The 12732-nt window shown below is 41.7% G+C and overlaps 1 pseudogene; it reads left to right on the forward strand.

Moving 5' to 3' along the window:
- Positions 1-3183: 3183 nt before the first annotated feature.
- LOC711702 (bridging integrator 2 pseudogene) lies at positions 3184-4398 on the forward strand (annotated as a pseudogene).
- Positions 4399-12732: the final 8334 nt, after the last annotated feature.

Raw genomic sequence — 12732 nt, forward strand, 5'->3', positions numbered from 1 at the left:
ATGGAGCAGTGGAGGTGGGGGATATGGGGGTATAAGCAAACACCCACACAAAACTGCTAAGAAAGAGAAGAGTCCACGAGAGAAAGAGTAATAAGAATGATGTATTTTGGGTAAATGGGAAACATCATAAGGTATAAGTAAGAGCAAAGGTGATAACTGTGGGTTTGTGCAGAAATGTCAGCTAGTGGCTACTGGTTGGGACTAAGGCTGTCTGTCCCTAACCTAGACAGATCCATTTTAAATAGTCATTGGTTTTGGAAAGCAGAGAGTTGGTTTATTTTTGTCTCTCTAATCTGATTCTGAGAAGACCATGAAAGAAAACAGAGAACGCAAAATACCTAAATTGTTCTAATTTAATAGAGGCTTAAAGGAAGACAGACTATTAAAAGTGCCTGAGGAAGTCTCGCCTAAAAACTGCAGCATGTGTCTGCAATCAGGTTTCAGAGCCCTGTCCCTGCACACACAGCCATCTCTTCATAGGAGCACTAATGAGAGAGAGTGGATTTAACTGTGTGATGCTGTTGACCTTGGCCAGAGAATGACAATGTTAGTTAGGAACAGGTCAGAGAGAGAACATGACTTAAAAAAAATTACAAGTTTCCCATTTAAAGTACATAATTCAATGGTTTTTAGTATATTCACAGATACATGCAACGATCATCACGATCAATCTTTAGATAATTTTCAACAACCACTATTGGCAGTAGCTCTTCTTTTTCCCCAACTCCCCAGCATTAGGTGACACCAGTCTGCTTTCTGTCTCTAGAATTTGCCTGTTCCAGACATATCATACAGATGGAGTCACACAATATGTGGCCTTTTGTGTCACATATTATGTGTCTTACCAGTCACATAGTATCTGACTTCTTTCACTTAGCATGCATTTTCAAGATCCATCCATACTGTAGTATATATCAATACGTCATTCCTTTTTATGGCTGAATAATATTCCATTATAGAGATGTACCACATTGTACTCATCCATTCATCAGTCAGGGACATTTGGGTTGTTTCCAGCAATGATTTTTATTAGTTTTATGTGCCAGGTGAGCAAGGGAAGGGATGAGGCCAAATCCGTCCCACGGTTGAGCTACCTGTAAGCCACTCTGGCCATATGGTAGGCAGGGGAGGGACGTCTTTCACTTGATGGTGGCTCAGGGCTTGTTTGTACATTTCAATTGTCAGAAATGTCCCCTGCCCTTCTTCCATGGACATCTGGATTTGGTTATGCCAACTACTCAGCACCTTCTGCAACATCATTAGTTCCTGTGTTGTCCTTTCCTCTGACGCTGTAGATTTATCATTGTCAGTGGTTTTGGCTCCACCAGCCTCAAACAGTATCTCTTCAAATGCTAGATAACCTCTGCAGCAGTGCAGAGATTTGCAGCATAATCTTGTATAATAAACTCCTATGTAGTTGCCTCATTTTGCATTTAAAAACCTTTGGTATTCAACAGTGTCATTCAGTGTTAATGATTCCTATAGGCATCATACCTTACGATTTGAAAAATCACTTTGACATATTAATCCATTTAATTTTCATTTCTGTGCTGAGAGGTAAGAAGTTGAACATTACTGTCCTCACTTGGTGGAAAAGTTGAGACTCAGAAGCCTCGAGGAAGCCATAGCATTGGCTCCAGAATCCAGGTTTCCTGACAGAGCCTCCATTCCTCTTTCCCAAGGGACCACACTGATTTCCACGGTGCCATGCAAACCACAGCAAAATGTGGCCAAATTGGTCTGCAAAAGACAACACCTGTGCATGTGTGTCAGGGTCCTGAATCCTTTTGCTATCCCAGTGGAGGGACACTGAAGCCTTATTCTTATTTGGAGATAGTACTGGTGTCTTTGTTCCTGCCTGCTTTTCCTCAGTACCACAGATATATTGAAAATGCCACTTAGCCTAAACCAGGGAGTTGAATGGGTTTTCACAATCTCAGTGACTAGCTAATTGTAGCTGCTGGGCACATGCTCTTATTTCTGTTGACGTACTGTAGGAGTGCCAGGACTGGAAAGTGTTGTCTGTGGGAAAGAGAGAGACACCAGCAAGAGGGGAGACAAGTGGGCTCAAGGTAGCGGAGGGAGGGTTTTGTTCTTGGTAGTGTTTTCTTTGTTTAACTATTGTGAAGTGGTAAAATTGTTTCTGATTTTCCATTTAACTGCTGTTGGAAAACCAGGAGAGCATGCATAGCATCAATACATGTTTGTCTTTCTCATTTTGACCTTTTGTTTTAACTCTTTTTTCTTGTAAGCTACTGTTAAATATGCAAACCAATTAGCCTATCTTTCATGTCTTTCATTTATCCTCCCAGCTTCCAAAATAACAGATGGTAAAATTGTACCTATTTTCCTATCCTCCTCACAAAAGACATAAAAATCACAAAAATTATACAATCACCACTCAGCAACTGAAATACCAAGATGTCAGGATGATCCAGCCACAGACACAATAATAGCCGGTGTTTGACATAAGTTTGTCCTGACCAGTAAATTCCATGTCAGTAAGATTATGCCCTATTGTTAGTTTCTGCATCCTCAGGCAGGGCTCACCCAGCATGAGGACTTCACAGAGCAGGCATTCCATAAATACTTGCGGGATAAGTGAATCAGTGCACATAGTAGGCTCAACAAACGTTTGATTGATTCCATCCACTTCTCTCCAGTTTAAAATAGTTTTATCACCAGGCGCAGTGGCTCAAGCCTGTAATCCCAGCACTTTGGGTGGCTGAAGCAGGTGAATTGCATGAGTTTGAGGCCAGCCTGGGTAATGTGGCGAAACCCCATCTCTACAAGAAATACAAAAATTAGTTTTCCATGGCCCTCACAGCCTGGTCAGCCAGTTGCTCCTCGTAGTCTTCCCAAAGGAGATCATTATTCCCTACAATGGCCTTCAGCTCCTCATGACCATCCCACTTGCTGCTGTAGATCTCCTACAGGGTTTCTGACACTCTTTTTGAACTTTCATGCATCACTTTAGCTGCACTAAGGAAGTTCTCAAGGTCCTTGTAGAGCTTATGGTCTTCTGCCTGTTGTTGGTAGAAGTTGTTAGTGCTTTGTTCAAATCGTTCACCTTTGGTTTACTACTTGGCCCAGTTCAGTGATATTAAGGAGGGAATTGCCAAGCGGGGTTGAAAACTCGTGGATTATGATGGTGCCCGACATCACCTGGACTCAGTGCAGAATGCCAAGAAGAAAGATGAGGCCAAGACTTCCAAGACAGAGGAAGAGTTCAACAAAGCCCAGACTGTGTTTGAAGATCTGAACTAAGAACTACTAGAGGAGCTGCCTATTCTTTGTAATAGTCACATTGGCTACTATGTGACCATCTTCCAAAACATTTCCAACTTGAGGGATGTCTTCTACAGGGAAATGAGCAAGCTGAACCACAATCTCTAGGAGGTGATGAGCAAACTGGAGAAGCAACATTCCAATAAAGTGTTTGTGGTAAAGGGACTATCAAGCAGCAGCAGGCGCTCTTTAGTCATTTCTACCCCGGTTCAAACATCTGTGGTCTCCAGTCCTCTTACCTCACCTACTAGTCCCTCTACACTTTCCTTGAAGAGTGAGAGTGAATCTGTCTCAACAACTGAAGATCTGGCACCTGATGCAGCCCAGGGAGAAGATAATTGTGAGATCAAGGAGCCCTTAGAAGATGAAGAAATAGAAAAGGAAGAATCTGAAGCAAGCTTCTCTGAGGAAGAAGAGCCTCTACCAGCCTGCAATAGCCCCACCCAGGCCCAGCCCTCGCCTACCATTGAGAGTGGCAAGTCCCAGGAGGAAGTTCTCCCTAGCTCCCCAGCTCCATCACCAGGCAGAGCCCTGCGTCCTTCAAGGCAGCCTGCATTATCTGCCACAGAAGTAGTCCTCCGAACTCACACCACAAGTGAAGGATTTGAACAACCAAAGAAGAGAGCCTCTCTCCAGAGGACCTCAGCACCCCCTAGTAGGCCTCCTCCACCCAGAGACACTCCAAGCCCCAGGCCCTCCTCAGGGAACATACCCTCCAGCCCTCCAGCCTCTTGAGGGGATTCACCCACCAGCCCTAGGGTCTCCTTGGGGACTGAGACTCCAAGTCCTAGGACCTCCCTAGAGGTCTCTCCTAATCCAGAACCACCAGAGAAACCAGTAAGAACTCCTGAGGCCAAAGAAAATGAAAACATCCACGATCAGAACCCCGAAGAACTTTGCACTTTTCCCACCTTAATGACATCTCAGATTGCTTCAGAACCTGGAGAGGCAAAGAAGATGGAAGATAAGGAAGAGGATAATAAGCTTGTCTTAGCTGACTCCTCAGAGGGCCAAGACCAGTTTAAAGTCTCCATGGTACCAGACCAGAGCAACTTCACAGCACCTGAACCTCAAGAAGAGGTACCTACCAGTGAAAATGCACAACTCTAAAGAGAAACTGCCAAGACTCCTCTTACCCCACACCTCCCCAAAGAAGCTCTTCAACCAGAGGGTATAGGTCAGAGGGATATAAGAGCCAGCAACCATCCCTGGGTTCTCAGTAGGAATGCTGGTGCTCTCTAAAGACCTGGCATTAATGGAGGTGGAGAAGCAGCCTTATGGGAGAGATGGAGGGAGGCAGGCTGGGGAGAAGAGAACACTAGACTCAGGGAATATTTAATTCAGGTTTTAGCATTACTAGAATAAGACTTTATACATTAAAGTGGAACTATAATCACTATAAAAAGCAAAAGCATCTATAGACAGACACTTGTCTATACAGAGACATAATCACACATACTAAGAGATAGTGAACAAATGTGTCTTTGACTTATGACCCATTTTGCAAAACTTAAAGCCAGAAGAACACATTTTCAGATTGCTAAATAAAGTCTGATTCTGACAAAAAAAAAATATACAAAAATTAGCTGGGTGTGGTGGCAGGCACCTGTAGTTCCAGCTACTTGGGAGGCTGAGGTGGGAGGATCACTTGAGCCTGGGAGGTTGAGGCTGCAGTGGGTTGGAGCATTGTGCTCTAGCCTGCGTGACAGAGAGACCCTGTCTCAAAAAAACAAAAATAAAATAAAATAGTTTTTTTCTCTTTATTGAAATAGAAACCCCCCCCCCAACTCTTGGCTGTAAAAAATGTCAAAAAATATGCATCTATTGGAGCAAGTATAACTAGTATGTAGGATAGGATCAGACGTGACCCCATTCTTGCTCTGACCTCATACCATTTCTCTAAACTTTACTTGGTGTGAGGGTGGGGGACCCTTACATGAAAACTCTGGAAAGCCCTATTATGTTTCTTCTTATCCTTAGGTAACAGCTCATGAAGTAGAGGAGAGCAAACAAACCAAAACAGGTGATTGTTTTAAAGTCTTCCACAGAAAATTTCTGCAGAATTATTTCAGGATAAATCCAAAGTAAAGTACTTTTGCTTAACAGATTTTGGTCTATATCCTAAAATTACATTGCCCAAGAAGAAGACCAAGCCAGGTGAGTTGGAATAAACCTGGAATAGGCTAAACTCTTTGTTTTCCCAAATGGCAGGAGAGTGCATTTGATTTAGAATATGGTGGAAGCCATGAAGGCAAGAATCCAAGAATGGTCCTGATTCATGGCATAGTCAGTCCATACTAGGTTCCCCGTGAGGTAAACCGTACCACAGGAATGGGCCAATGACAGATAAGGAGTCAGAGGCTTGGACCCAGCCTAGGAATCTAGTCCAAATGATAGTGCTTTCCAAATGATAGTGTCCTAACCAGCAGGGTAAAAGTGGGTTTGACCAGTGCGGAGGTCCCCAGGATCTGATCCGGCAAGTAGGATGTAAATTAGGAGTCTCCAGACATGGACCACACTTGAAATCAGGAAGATAACTGTATCATGCTTCTGAATATTCCATTGCATCTAGGGGAAATGTCCAGCTCACACAGCATGGTATAAATTAGAGCAAGTTGAGTCTCAGGATCCCAGGCAGGTGAGCTCATAGAGGGTTTAATTTCAGGTGCTGGAAAGTGGGGAAATAATTTGAAAGCATTGGGAGAGTTAGGGATTGGGTAGACGTAGACAGTTTTAGAGTGGAAGGGGGTTGTATTTCTGAAAGTATGTAGAGGTCCAAGTTCACCGCATGTATATTGTGTGTAAGATGGCAAGACTAATTCCAGATCACATCTTGGGATAGGGATGCCTCTACTGAACTTTCTGGAGACTTCCTGGCTCCCAGAGTGCAGGTTGGTTGTGTTGAAAAGTAACTGGGGAGACCAGGACTGGTAAAACATTTCTTGGCCCTGTTTCAGAAATGGAGCTGTCAAAATGCAGCCCCTAAGGTGAACATTTGCAAAAGATTCTGGATTCTTCTCAAAAAGCTAGATTTCTTGTCCAGGGCTTTTAGCCTACAAGTGAGGCTAAGCTATATTTTAGCCTTTGTATTGAAATGCAAAGTAGGGAAGAAATATTTTTATTGTGATAAAGATCATAGCTAGTCAGTAATCAAATAGGTCATAAATGAGAATTGTTAAAAAAAAAAACCCACACACCTTAAACATTATCTTTTAACTTGAAATCTATACATGTATATTTATTCACCCATTTGCCAATGTGGGTCTAAGGTCTTTTCATTGAGCATGAATTGGCTAATCATGGCTCTGCATCATTTTCATGTGTAAACTAACCCCATATTGTTTTCTCTATGATTCCCAGTTTCATCTTTAAAGTACATTGAGGATTTAAAGCCTTCTGCAAAAACAAAAACAAAAACAAAACGTGAGTGTAGAACTCTTCTAGAGTTCTTTTATAGTTGCCTTCCCCACACCTCATTCAAACATTTACCAAATTTATTTTTCCTTCCAAAATATTCAACTTATATTTTTATTAACATAATTACTACTTTTTCACACCCATATTTTGTCAGTTTGAGTAATATTCAATCAAATTATATAATTATGATGAAGGGAACTAGCAAAACCAGGTTTGGGAGCAAACCCAGCTGAATCTTTAGTGAAAATACAACTCCACAGGTGGGAACAGAAGTACTAGGTTGTATTCAGAAGCATGGCCTCCTAATCTGGAGAATTCAGCCTCCTACAAGTGTCAGTCAGCATTTGTTACAGAGGGAATGGAGAGTGGTTGTTAATTTTGTGAACTGGTTCAGTGGAGGTGTATTAAGAGAGTTCCAGCTGTACTGCTTAATAGGAGAGAGTACAATTAGCTGAAATTTTTGCTAATGTATATCCAAATCTAAATTTAATTTTGGGTACATATTATAATATAAAATTAATCTATCTTATAATGATAGTCAACATATAATGAGTGGTTTCTATTATTACAGCCTGAGCTAAATGCTTTACATGCAAACTTATGGATGTGATAATGCTATCCCCATTTTTATTAGTCTGTTCTCATGCTGCTGATAATGACATACCTGAGACTGGGCAATTTACAAAAGAAAGAGATTTAATGGACTTACAGTTCCACATAACTGCGGAGGTCTCACCATCATGGTGGAAGGTGAAAGGCACATGTCACGTGGTGGCAGACAAGAGAAGAAGAGCTTTTGCAGGGAAACTCCCCTTTTTAAAACCGTCAGATTTCTTGAGACTTACTCACTATCATGAGAATAGCATGGGAAAGATCTGCCTCCCTGATTCAATTACCTCCCACCAAGTTCCTCTTACAAGACATGGGAATTGTGGGAGTTAAAATTCAAGATGAGATTTGGGTAGGGACACAGTCAAACCATATCACCATTTCACAAGTGAACACACTGAGGCATACAGAGGCTATTTCCCTTGCTTGAGGTCACACGTTCAGTGTGCCCATGCTCTTAACCCACATCTATTTGGTGCCTGAATTCATACTCCTAATCATGACACCATGCTGCTTCACGTTACAGCAATAAATGCAAAGGGAGCTGATGGGCAGAAGCTGCCAAACAATGAAGTAGGTAGGATTCCTTAAAACACTTTTTAGTAATTCCTTTTAAAGTTCAAGGTGATTGTTGAATCAATTAAGCTTTCTGGTTCTCAGAAACCTGGATTACACTTCAGGGAGACTTCATTGCCCTTAAAGAGGTATGACTGCCTAATATGTAGTTAGATACGAGGAAGCAACCCAGGTCACTGTAACAACTCAACATTCATTAAGCAGTTGACTATTGAAAGCGTGAAAATAAAAAGGATGTGGCTATTTCCAGAAGGAACATGCAGTCTCCCTACTCATGAGAACAGGATTTGTGGTCCACTTGGAGAGACAGGATTGTTCACTTGATGATAAACCATGGAGGGCAAGGAGTACAAAGTCCTCAATGAGTGATGCAGACAAGAAACTCCAGGAATGGGTAGGTTAAGGCCAGGAATGTGGTCAAGATGCTTAATTAAAGGCTTGGGGCTTCATGTGGGCCTTGAAGAGGGGCAACTGGTCAGGGTGGGGGACATTCTGAGTAGGAGAAACAGAATGAATGTAATTCCTGGGGTAGGAATATGCATCTGGGGCTCTTGCGTGCTTGCAAAAGGGGTCTTATCAAGGAGTGGAGAGAGACAGGTAGTATAGCACTAGCTCGTGGAAGAAGTGGACTGTCAGGCTAAGGAATGGGAATATCTTTCAGGCAATAAAGAATTACTTACATCAGGGTCTGTGGTATTGTGTGATCTTATTTGACTTCTAATAAGAATGAAAAGACCTCCAGTCAACACAGTTGTTTGGTGGCAAGTCAAAACGTTTTGAACATTGCAAAAGATGCTTCTTTTTATCCTCTTCCTCCTCTTCTTCTTTTTCCCCCTCCCCCGCTTCTCCTCCTTCTCCTGCTACTCCTGCTCCTGCTCCTTCTCCTTCTCCTTCTATTTTCTGTTTTTTGCTCTGTTCTAAGACCCAGGGTCACTCTGTTGCCCAGTCTGGAGTGCGGTGGCACAATCACTGTAACCTCCGTCTCCCAGGTTCAAGTGATTCTCCCTCCCTCAGCCTCCAAGTAACTGGGATTACAGGTGCCCACCACCACATCTGGCTAATTTTTGTATTTTTAATAGAGACGGGATTTCACCATGCTGGTCAGGCTGGTCTCGAGCTCCTGATCTCAGGCCATTCACCCATCTTGGCCTCCCAAAGTGCTGGGGTTATAAGCATGAGCTACCATGCCCAGCCCCCCTCATCTTCTTTATCTCCAGCACTTACACCTTTCTGGGAGATTTTCTAGCCAGGGGATATGCTGTTCCCCCAGTGCCAGCCTTGGGCAGGATGAAAGTACCTAGGAGTGATGTCCTGGGAGTAGCTCTCAGCCAACGGAGGTTGGCAGGTGCCTGGACAAATACCCCAACCTCCTCACCCCTCAGTGGAAGCAACTCTGCGTTGTGGATTCTCCACTGTCTCCAAATGTTCCCCAGAGAACTGAACCCTAGTTGCCAACAACAGGATTTGCTTGGTAACACAGCCTTTATTCACTGCCTTTCCTTCCCACTCCTCTACAGAGATTTCCTGGGATCACCTCCCAGTGAAACTATCTGCACTTTAATCTTTGTCTCAGGGTCTGCTTCTGGGAGAATCCAAATTAATATAGTTATTTTTTAAAAATAGCACTCTTTTTTAAGCAGCCCGCCACCAAACCTTTAAAAAACCCAAACGGCGAATTTGGCCTCTGGAAGCAGCATGAGTACCTGACAGGCGTGTGTAGCATTTTTTTTCTTTTTTCTTTTTTTTCTTTTTTTTTTTTTTTTGAGACAGAGTCACGCTCTCTCTCCCAGGCTGGAGTGCAGTGGCGCGGTCTTGGCTCACTGCAAGCTTTGCCTCCCGGGTTCACGCCATTCTCCTGCCTCAGCCTCCCGAGTAGCTGGGACTACAGGCGCCCGCCACCACGCCTGGCTAGTTTTTTTTTGTATTTTTCGTAAAGACGGGGTTTCACTGTGTTAGCCAGGATGGTTTCGATCAGGCATGTGTAGCATTTTTATCTTCTCTGCCTATATATAATTTCTGACATGTACAAGTTAGGTTTAGCACCATATCCGAGTGAATTATGCTTGACACTCTGCTAAGGAAGAAAAAGAAGAGAAATAACAGTAAATAAGTATGGACCACAGAGCTGGCACAGAATCAGGCACTTTTCACATATAATAATCTCATTTAAATCTCATAACCTTACAACATGGATGGAACTGGAGGTCATTATGTTAAGTGAAATAAGCCAGGCACAGAAAGGCAAATATTGGGTGTTCTCATTTATTTTGGGGATATAAAAATCAAAACAATTGAACTCATTGACATAGAGAGTTGAAGGATAGTTACCAGAGGCTAGGTAGGGTAGAGGGAGGGCTGGGGGAGGTGGGAATGGTTAATAGGTACCCCCCAAAAAAATAGTTAGAAAGAATGGATAACACCTACTATTTGAGAGGACAGTAGGGTGACTATAGTCAATAATAACTTAGTTGCACATTTTAAAATAACTTAAAGAGTGTAATTGGATTGTTTGTTACTCAAAGGATAAATGCTTGAGGAGACAGATACCTCATTCTCCATGATGTTATTATTTCACATTGCATGCCTTTATAAAAAAAACTCATGTACCCCATAAATATTTATACCTACTATGTACCCGCAAAAATTAAAAATAAAAATTTCATAACTTCTGAAGTAGAAGTTATTGCCTTATTTTTCAGCTGAAGATATTATTATACTATAAAGCCATGGAGGGTGAGGATTGTATTTTACCTGCCATTTTATCCAGTTTTCAGCACAAAGCCTGGCAAATAGTTAAACCCTAAGAAACATTTATTTGGTAAATGAACAAATAATATGTTAAGTAGCTTGTTTAAGATCACAGAACCAGTTATTTGCAGAGCTGGGATTGCACTACCTTGTGATACTCAAGGAAAAGTAACCTTCTATTGATTGTCCCAGGCAACACTACAACACTTTGGTAAATACAACGACTACAGACAAATTTCTTTTTGGTGTGTCCAGAAGAAATAAACAAGGGCTTTCTAGTCTTTTCCCTATATATTGTGTAATTTATAGGCAATTGAACATACTGATAGTTGCATATGTATTTTTATTTCAATGACAATTTGGTGTGACTTTTTAATTTAGCAAATATTATATCTTCGTGAAATATGTAGGCTCTAAGGGGGAAAAGCTCCAAGTTTAGAAATATGAGGAAGAACTTACTCATCACAAAGATTTCTGGCACAAAACAGACCTAATGATTTTCCTACTCTATGGCCCATGCCACTTGGGTGTGTGAGAAGCTCTAGTCTGTCCCTCATGAGTGGCTCTTCTTTGCACATCATCTACCACTCAGACTGTTGCTATTAATCAAAACAAAAAGACTAACTCTTGGATGATGGAATTTTGGGAACTTGTGGTAGATAACAGGAGTGATAGATGTCCCAAGTGGAAGCAGAGGCCAGATAACAAGAGGGAAGAAGAGTTATGCCATAGAGTGGATATGCGGAAGAACAAGCATAATTCCTAAATCCATCATAACCAGCACATTTTTGTAACTGGAAACAAATGCACTTCTAATACGAACATGTTTCAGTTCACAGGGTAGTACGTATATGAAGCGAGCTGTGAGATCTGATATTTGTTGCATAATAAGCTTATACTGCGTGCCTGATACCCTGAAAGTTTTAAACATGCCGGCAGAGTTCATGATTTCTTGACTTGGTAATTTTTTCCCTCATATCCGAATGGGATTCTCTCCAACTCCGAAGTTGTTGAATGGAACTGTAAGAATTTAAACTTGTGAGCCCAAGGCTTAGCATGGAATACTCTATTTGGATTGGTTTATTCTTTTTGCTCAACATGAGAAAAGTGTACAAGTTACTGATTGGATAGCATGATGATCCAGATTGTCTAAGGCAAGAAAGGCTGGATCAGAGAGAAAGACATCCTTTCTGCAGTACGGGTTGGTCACCAGGCCCTCCCCTATTGGTGTGTTTTAGATCCTCTGTGTTTCTGCTCTGGACAGTGTTTTTCTACCTTACGCTTCTGTTTACTTATTTGCTGCTTTTGCTTTGTGATGAGAATAAAAATTGTCTATACAGTTGACTGTCTTCATCAATATAACTTTACTACTGAACGCAGTTCTTCCCCAGGAAGATAAAAATTGCAAATAATATTATTGCTTGTTCCAGTAACTTCCCCAAAGAACTATGAACTCTTCTATAGAATGCATCCTGAACCAGTTCATACCCAAGACTCTTTGAACTCGTTCTCTTAAAATTCTCACCTAGCTGTCTGCAACAATCCTAAACTATTTTATCATAACCCTACCCTCATCCTGATTAAGCTCCTCTCTATCATCAAAAGAACCCATCTTAAACCACACTTCGAAATGTCAATCAGTATCCTGACTTTGTTAATAAGACTTTGTAGACATTCTTTCTTAGTAGATGAACAATACACTCAGCTTTGTCTTATCCACAGGCTGTTGTAGTGATATTTTGGGGAGCAAGCATTGAATTTGACAATTGTGTACTGCATTCTCATTGTCTTTCTGCTTCAGTATTCTTTACTCTCTGCCCAATTCTATATTTCACACCCCCAATTCCCAAAGTGTAAGAGTTTGATAAATTTTGGTTAACTGCTGTCATACCTGTTGGACAAAGCTGAAGTACATGGCCTCTTTCTGGACTAATGGTCAGCTCAGGGATTCTTTGCCTTTGGGTGTGGTCTTTCTGCTAGACCAAAACATAGGTGGGTGGTAGAGATAATGTAGTAAAACACATGGTCATAGAAGTTAAAGGAATTGACTACGTCCACTTTCTTAAGTAAGAATCTATGCACAGGAACTCTTAG

This window comes from Macaca mulatta, chromosome 6, assembly GCF_049350105.2.
Source record: "Macaca mulatta isolate MMU2019108-1 chromosome 6, T2T-MMU8v2.0, whole genome shotgun sequence".
Taxonomy (NCBI): Eukaryota; Metazoa; Chordata; class Mammalia; order Primates; family Cercopithecidae; genus Macaca; species Macaca mulatta.